At 40.9% G+C, this 6,000-nt stretch overlaps 1 protein-coding gene across 7 annotated transcripts in view; it reads right to left on the bottom strand.

Annotated features, from left to right (window-relative positions):
- The window catches only part of LOC112225329 (probable ubiquitin carboxyl-terminal hydrolase FAF-X), an 86,772-nt gene extending 80,990 nt beyond the window's left edge, over nt 1–5,782 (bottom strand). For 6 of the 7 annotated variants that reach the window (XM_024389193.2, XM_024389190.2, XM_024389189.2 and 3 more), the window contains exon 1: nt 5,303–5,782. The gene's annotated coding sequence lies outside the window, so the exon portion shown is untranslated. The remainder of the gene's footprint in view (nt 1–5,302) is intronic. The other variant, XM_024389192.2, reaches the window with a different exon arrangement.
- Between the last annotated feature and the right edge of the window lie 218 nt (nt 5,783–6,000).

Genomic DNA, 6,000 nt, shown 5'->3' on the forward strand with positions numbered 1-6,000 from the left:
ACCCCATCCCACCCCCCCAAATAATACAAATAATTAAATGATATAGGCGGCACTGAAGATGAGAATAGTTTACACATGGCTAACAGCTAGCAAACCTTTATTTTTTTAAATATATTTTTTTTAAGTTCAGGGCACAAAATGTCATCAGCAAAGAAAAATAAGGCAAGCGTCCGCTCATTTATTGCCTCCGATTCCTTTTACTTCAGGGCCAGGCTGTTTGCTCTCTGTTGTAAAACTGCTGTTTGTCAGACATCAAGTGCACATTGCATTTTGAAACGAGACATGCGGACCAGGCAGAAGGAATCAAGAGGTCCGTGCCCAGGTAAGAAAAGCAAGGCACTGTGTTAACAAAAGTAAAAAAATATATTTAAAAAATTGTGCAGTGCATTGCTAAACAAGGAACCATTTATTGATGGGGAATATATCAAGGAGGCTTTCCTCAGTAGTTGACAGGCTTTATTTGAAGGATTGCCTAACAGACACAATCTTCTCAAAGATAAGACATGCACATGTCTGCCAGAACTGTTGAAAGGCATGTTCTCAAAATAGCTGAAAAGGTAAAAGAGTTGCAAACTGTAGAGTTAAAAGATGCACCTGTGTTTAGCGTGGCTCTTGATGAGAGTGTGGATGTGAATGACATTACACATCTGGTAATTGTTGCAAGATACCGTGACAGAGCAGGTACGCAAGTAGCTGCTTTGTAAGTAGCTGCTTTGTCTAAAACCCATACATGGTAACACTAAAGGGGAAGGTGTAGCAAAAAAAGCCTTCACGGGTCATTTTGAGGAGATGTGTCAGTATTAAGAACATATTCACTATTACAACTAACTGTGCCCCCGCTATGGTGGGGAAATAGGATTTGTAAAGCTGATTGAAAATATGATTGGCCACCCCGTGGTTAATTTCACTATCATTCACCAAGAGAATCTGTGTTCCAAGAATTCAAATTCCAATTTAGGTACTGTAATGGCTACTGTAATTAAAATGGTAAATTCCCTTGCTGCTCGCTCATATGTCACAGTGTCAGTCACTGCTGGAAGAGCTTGAACAAATCCACAAAGACTTGCCTCTCCACTGCAGTGTCAGGTGGTTAAGTGGAAGGAAGGTTTTGGAACGGTTCGTGGAATGTGATACAGTTGAAGCCTTTCTGGCTACAAAAAGGGCCAAAACTACCCAGAGCTTGAGGATGAGGATTGGCTTGTAAAACTGGATGTTTCTCACTCACATAACAGGTCACCTCAATGAGCTCAACCTGTGCCTGCAGGGTGCAGGCCAGACAGTGCTGGATCTGTTCCATGCACGTAAGGCATTCCCTGCCAAGCTAGACGTCTACTTGCGGGATATTCAAAGTGGAAAGTTCCGCTACTTCAAGCAACTCAAAGGGCGGTCAACGCGGCACACTATCAGTACATGGGGATGCTGTACAAGGGGGTGCTGAAGTCCGAGTTCTCTGTCCGATTTTCATGCCACATTTTTTGATGAAGCCAGACAACTTTGAGGAGAGCAACTTGGGTCTGTCTGTGTTTCAGTGGATAGGGACCGAGGACTCTGAGATGCAGCTGTTCTAGCTCAAGGCCACCTCCCTTTGGTCATCGAAATTCACAGCGCTGCGCAATGAACATGAAGACAGAAACCAAGGGGCCTCCATTATCCACTGTTGGGAGAGCCTGCCAGTGAAAGATGACAGTCTGCAGAAGGTTGCATGTGTAATGCTTTCAGTATTTGGATCCATATATCTTTGTGAACATATCTTTTCACACATTAAGTCGATCCCTTCACGCAGCCGGCTGACAACAGACCACTCGGAAGCCTGTGTGCAGCTAAGTCTCCAAATATGGCGCAGATATGTGGCTCAGCAATAGAAAGCAGAGACAAGAATCACACTATAAAATAAAAATCGGTAAGATGGGATGTTCAGTACAAAATTATATAAGCTTGTGATGTTCATGGCAGTACATTTCAGGAAGTAGTAATGTGAACATGTGTGTGTGTTGCAGAGGATTTGGAATAAGAGACTGGGGAGACAGGAGACAGAGTAGGCTACGATTCTCAGCAGCAGATATGGACTTGATAATACGGAAATAAATCAATTTTTATTACATTCAGTTATGTTTAGGGCTGTTGGTAGGCCTGTTGGTAGGCCTATATTTACATTTTTTTGTACATTTTCTGCCAAGACATGTGCGTCTGTGATTTAAAAATAACAATTTATTGCAAAATACAAGGTTATGGGAACCTTATATTTTGCAATAAATTGTTATTTTTAAATCACATTTATTATTCAGCCTTTTAGTTCTGTAGCCTGTTTTAATGGAACGGTTCTACAAAAATGCAAGTAATGAGGTTCAATTTATACATATTAACAGACGTATAACTCACATTTCCAAGTGTTGCAACAAAATTTCCATAGAAAAACAATTGAAACGTCTGATAAATGCAATTGAAAACGGCAAGGAAGACGCACATAACAAGGAAATGATGAATCCATCTTGATGAAAACGCAAAGGAATATGGTCCAGAAATCAAGACACTAAACATATTAAAACCACTAAATTCAGGCCATCAAGTCAAAATAAGGACAACTTCAAATGCAGATATCAAAATGACCATTGCATTAACACTGCTAGCCACAACAGCATATTTCAGGCAAATATACATAATGCATGAAGAGGCATAACATCAAAGGAATTGCTTACAATCATCAAGGATGCATGCCAAACAAATTCAACCAAACAATGGCAAAAATCACTAAGTACAATACAAAGATCAATAAATGCATTTTAAAGGAGTGAAGACCACGCTGGATTCAACACCTTGGACAGAGCCTTGGTGCGGCTTTGCTCATCTGGGCTCCCGAGCAGTCTAAGACACTGCATCTCAGTGCAAGAGGCGTCACTACAGTCCCTGGTTCAAATCCAGGCTGTATCACATCCGGCCGTGATTGAGAGTCCCAAAGGGCGGCGCACAATTGGCCCAGAATCGTCCGGGTTTGGCCATCATTGTAAATAAAAATTTGTTCTGAACTGACTTGCCTAGTTACATTTTTTAAATCTAATGTAGGGAGGCCTATAGTTGAGCTCTGTGGTGCTAATAGAAAGCTCCTCTGTTTAACAAGCTATGGAATTCTCCCGTTTCTGGGCAATTAGACATTCAATAGACAATTAGTTGTACTGCACATATCATAACTGGCATGCAGATCAGTAGAAATGGTAGGATAAATTCTAAAATTGGCACTAGACACAAGAGGTTGCTGTAGATTTAGCCATTACACCAACGCTAGATAATAACAGGTTGCAAAACTACCTACAACTTCCTTCAATCTGCATGCAGAGACATAAAAATAGTATCCATGAGTTCATCTGACTAAGATGAAAAAAGGGCTAAGTTGCCAAAATCTTGCACTCTCTCTTCAAGATAGGAGTGACAAGTTGCAACTTATGTATAGCAAACAGCAAGCAGTGGCACAAATGAGAGCCAGGAGCACACAGCTGTCAGCCCAGCCATTAAGGACATTTTGAGGATACTGAAACATTTCCTGTGCTTTCTGCAGGTGGCCACTGACGTCAGAAACATACCATTAAACAGCTTCTACTAAAATATATTTCCAAGCCTAGAAAGCCCAGCTCAAAACAACATTATGTAGGCTACATTGAATTACCATTCATTTCAATCAGTAACTATGTATTGAAAATGAAACCATATTGAATGGCATTGTTAGACACGGTGGTCATCCTCTGTTCAACATCCTTCAGTCTCTCACTGGAAGGCTAATAACACAGAAATGCTGTTGCGGCCTGTCGGGCTAGCTAGCACTCTAAACATCACTTGCTGGCTATGCCATGTTATGAAATGGGCCATTAACTACAGCTATATAACGGATAACATGGGCAAAGACAAGACAGTAATGGTCAAACTGACAGTCTACTCCGAAATCAAACTCGAATATTAGCTATGTCCATGATGACATTGGAGGTAACAAATAAATAAATAAATAAATAAATAAATAAATGCTACTGATCTAGTTAGCTAGCTGATTAGCCATGTATGTCTTCCATCATTATGGTAAGATCACTAGCTACGAAAACAATCACTGGATATGTAGTATAACTATACTTTTTCAAGGAGGTTGACCAGTAACTGAGAAGCTTGTTGACGCAGTCGTTTACAAGTTATACAAATAAATATCACAATCGACCCTACACGTCCATGATTATGCTCCTTCATCTTTGCTAGCTAGCTATCTAGACACATAAAATACTTAGAACACGATCAACATGTAGGTTGGCTCTGATCTGAGTTGATTCATAAAGGAAATAAATATCTTATTCTGAAGTCAGAAATGGCATATCTTTAAACAACGCAAATCGAAAACTTTGGTAAAACACAGCTAGCTAAATTAGGAAGCTAACAACACTCTTTACGGCTAATATGACTTACAGAAAGCCTGATATCGCAGTGCGAACTGCCCCTTGAAGGCCTAGTTTCCAATCGCAGTGTTCCGGGCCTTTGGCCTGACCAACTAGCGTTAAATAACCGTTGATGCAAGTTCTCTTGGGTACGTATAGGTAGCTAGATACCTGGCTAGATTTACAGACACATTACGAACTGCTCGTTAAGAAACATTTACATTCAGCAGAGAAGGGGCTAGTTAGCTAACTCGATAACGTGAGCTAGTTAGCTGAGCTAACTGTAGGTATGTAGCTAACATTAGCTACTGTGGTTGTTTTGGAGTAGGCCACGCAACCAAGTCCATAGAGAAATAATTTTATGCGGTACTAGCTAACGTTACCTTGTCAATGTTGGCTTGGTGAGCTATCTTATGTCACTGTGCGACATTTCACGATTGAAACCATAATAAAACTCAGACATTAGGGTTCAGGGTGAGGAAACGCCTGCCATTACCTAGATAACATAAACGTCAACTAACTAGTAAGCAAACGAACATGATCTGGCTGATATCGACCCGGCTTTCAACAACGTTAACTATTTTGATCGCTAAACAACTAGCTAACTCCACATTGAAGACCCGTTTTCCCTGCTCTGACAGTGGGTGAGTCAGTAAACTTGGCTAACTAGCTAGCCAACGTTAGCTACCTTCTGCCAGAACCAACTAACGTAGCATGTTTCCAATCCAAGTTGAATTATTCAATGATTAAAGACGTGTATCAATGTATTTCAGTACAATAAAATTTCAAACAAAAGAAATAGCTAGCTAATGTTACTGCCATACCCACACTACACCAGTTGACACTGTTAAGAGCGCAAGCTAAGTTAGCTAGCAAACTAGCTGCTAACAACTTACCAGGAATTTGATAGGACTTCTCTATTCACGAACTACTCCAGCCTTGACGATTGTGTCGTGGTTTATGACATAAATGTGTCCTATATACTGCAATTTCATAATAAGCTCAACGGTCTGTTAGAATAGCCTGTTTTTTGGTCATATCTTGGGTGTTTTTCCTGCGTCACCAGCGCGGTAGCAGCCCCCCCGACTCTATCTAGTCGGTCCTAGCCAGTCAGTCACAACTTGCTGCTAGCAGAGAGCCGCTTCAACATGGCGGAAGCACAGCCCTGAACAACGTCGCTGGTGAAAACAGATGCCGAACTCCAACCGTCAACAGTAGTTAGCGAGCCAACTACTAGCTCCTCTGTGTAGAATCACTTTGCAAATGGAACCCGTGCTGAATGGTCAAAAATCCATACAATGTAGATGGTTGACTCTAACCCCGATGTTGGATTCGCTTATCCAGGATTTTATTTAAACCCCGATTTCAACGCTTGTTGAACCAAAAAGGGGTTTTGTAGGCCTATATATCGCCTCCTACTGTCATGGATCTGTTGTTGAGTCTGTTGGTCAGATATTCAACAACAAAAATCAGCGGACATTGAACACATATAAATTGGTCAGAGATGAATATGATCTATCATAAATTGTGTATTATTGGGCTAATAAGACATTTCAATTGGCCCAAGGAGTAAAAACTAAGGCTCTGTTCAAAT

Source organism: Oncorhynchus tshawytscha, linkage group LG26 (assembly GCF_018296145.1).
Source record: "Oncorhynchus tshawytscha isolate Ot180627B linkage group LG26, Otsh_v2.0, whole genome shotgun sequence".
NCBI classification, from domain to species: domain Eukaryota; kingdom Metazoa; phylum Chordata; class Actinopteri; order Salmoniformes; family Salmonidae; genus Oncorhynchus; species Oncorhynchus tshawytscha.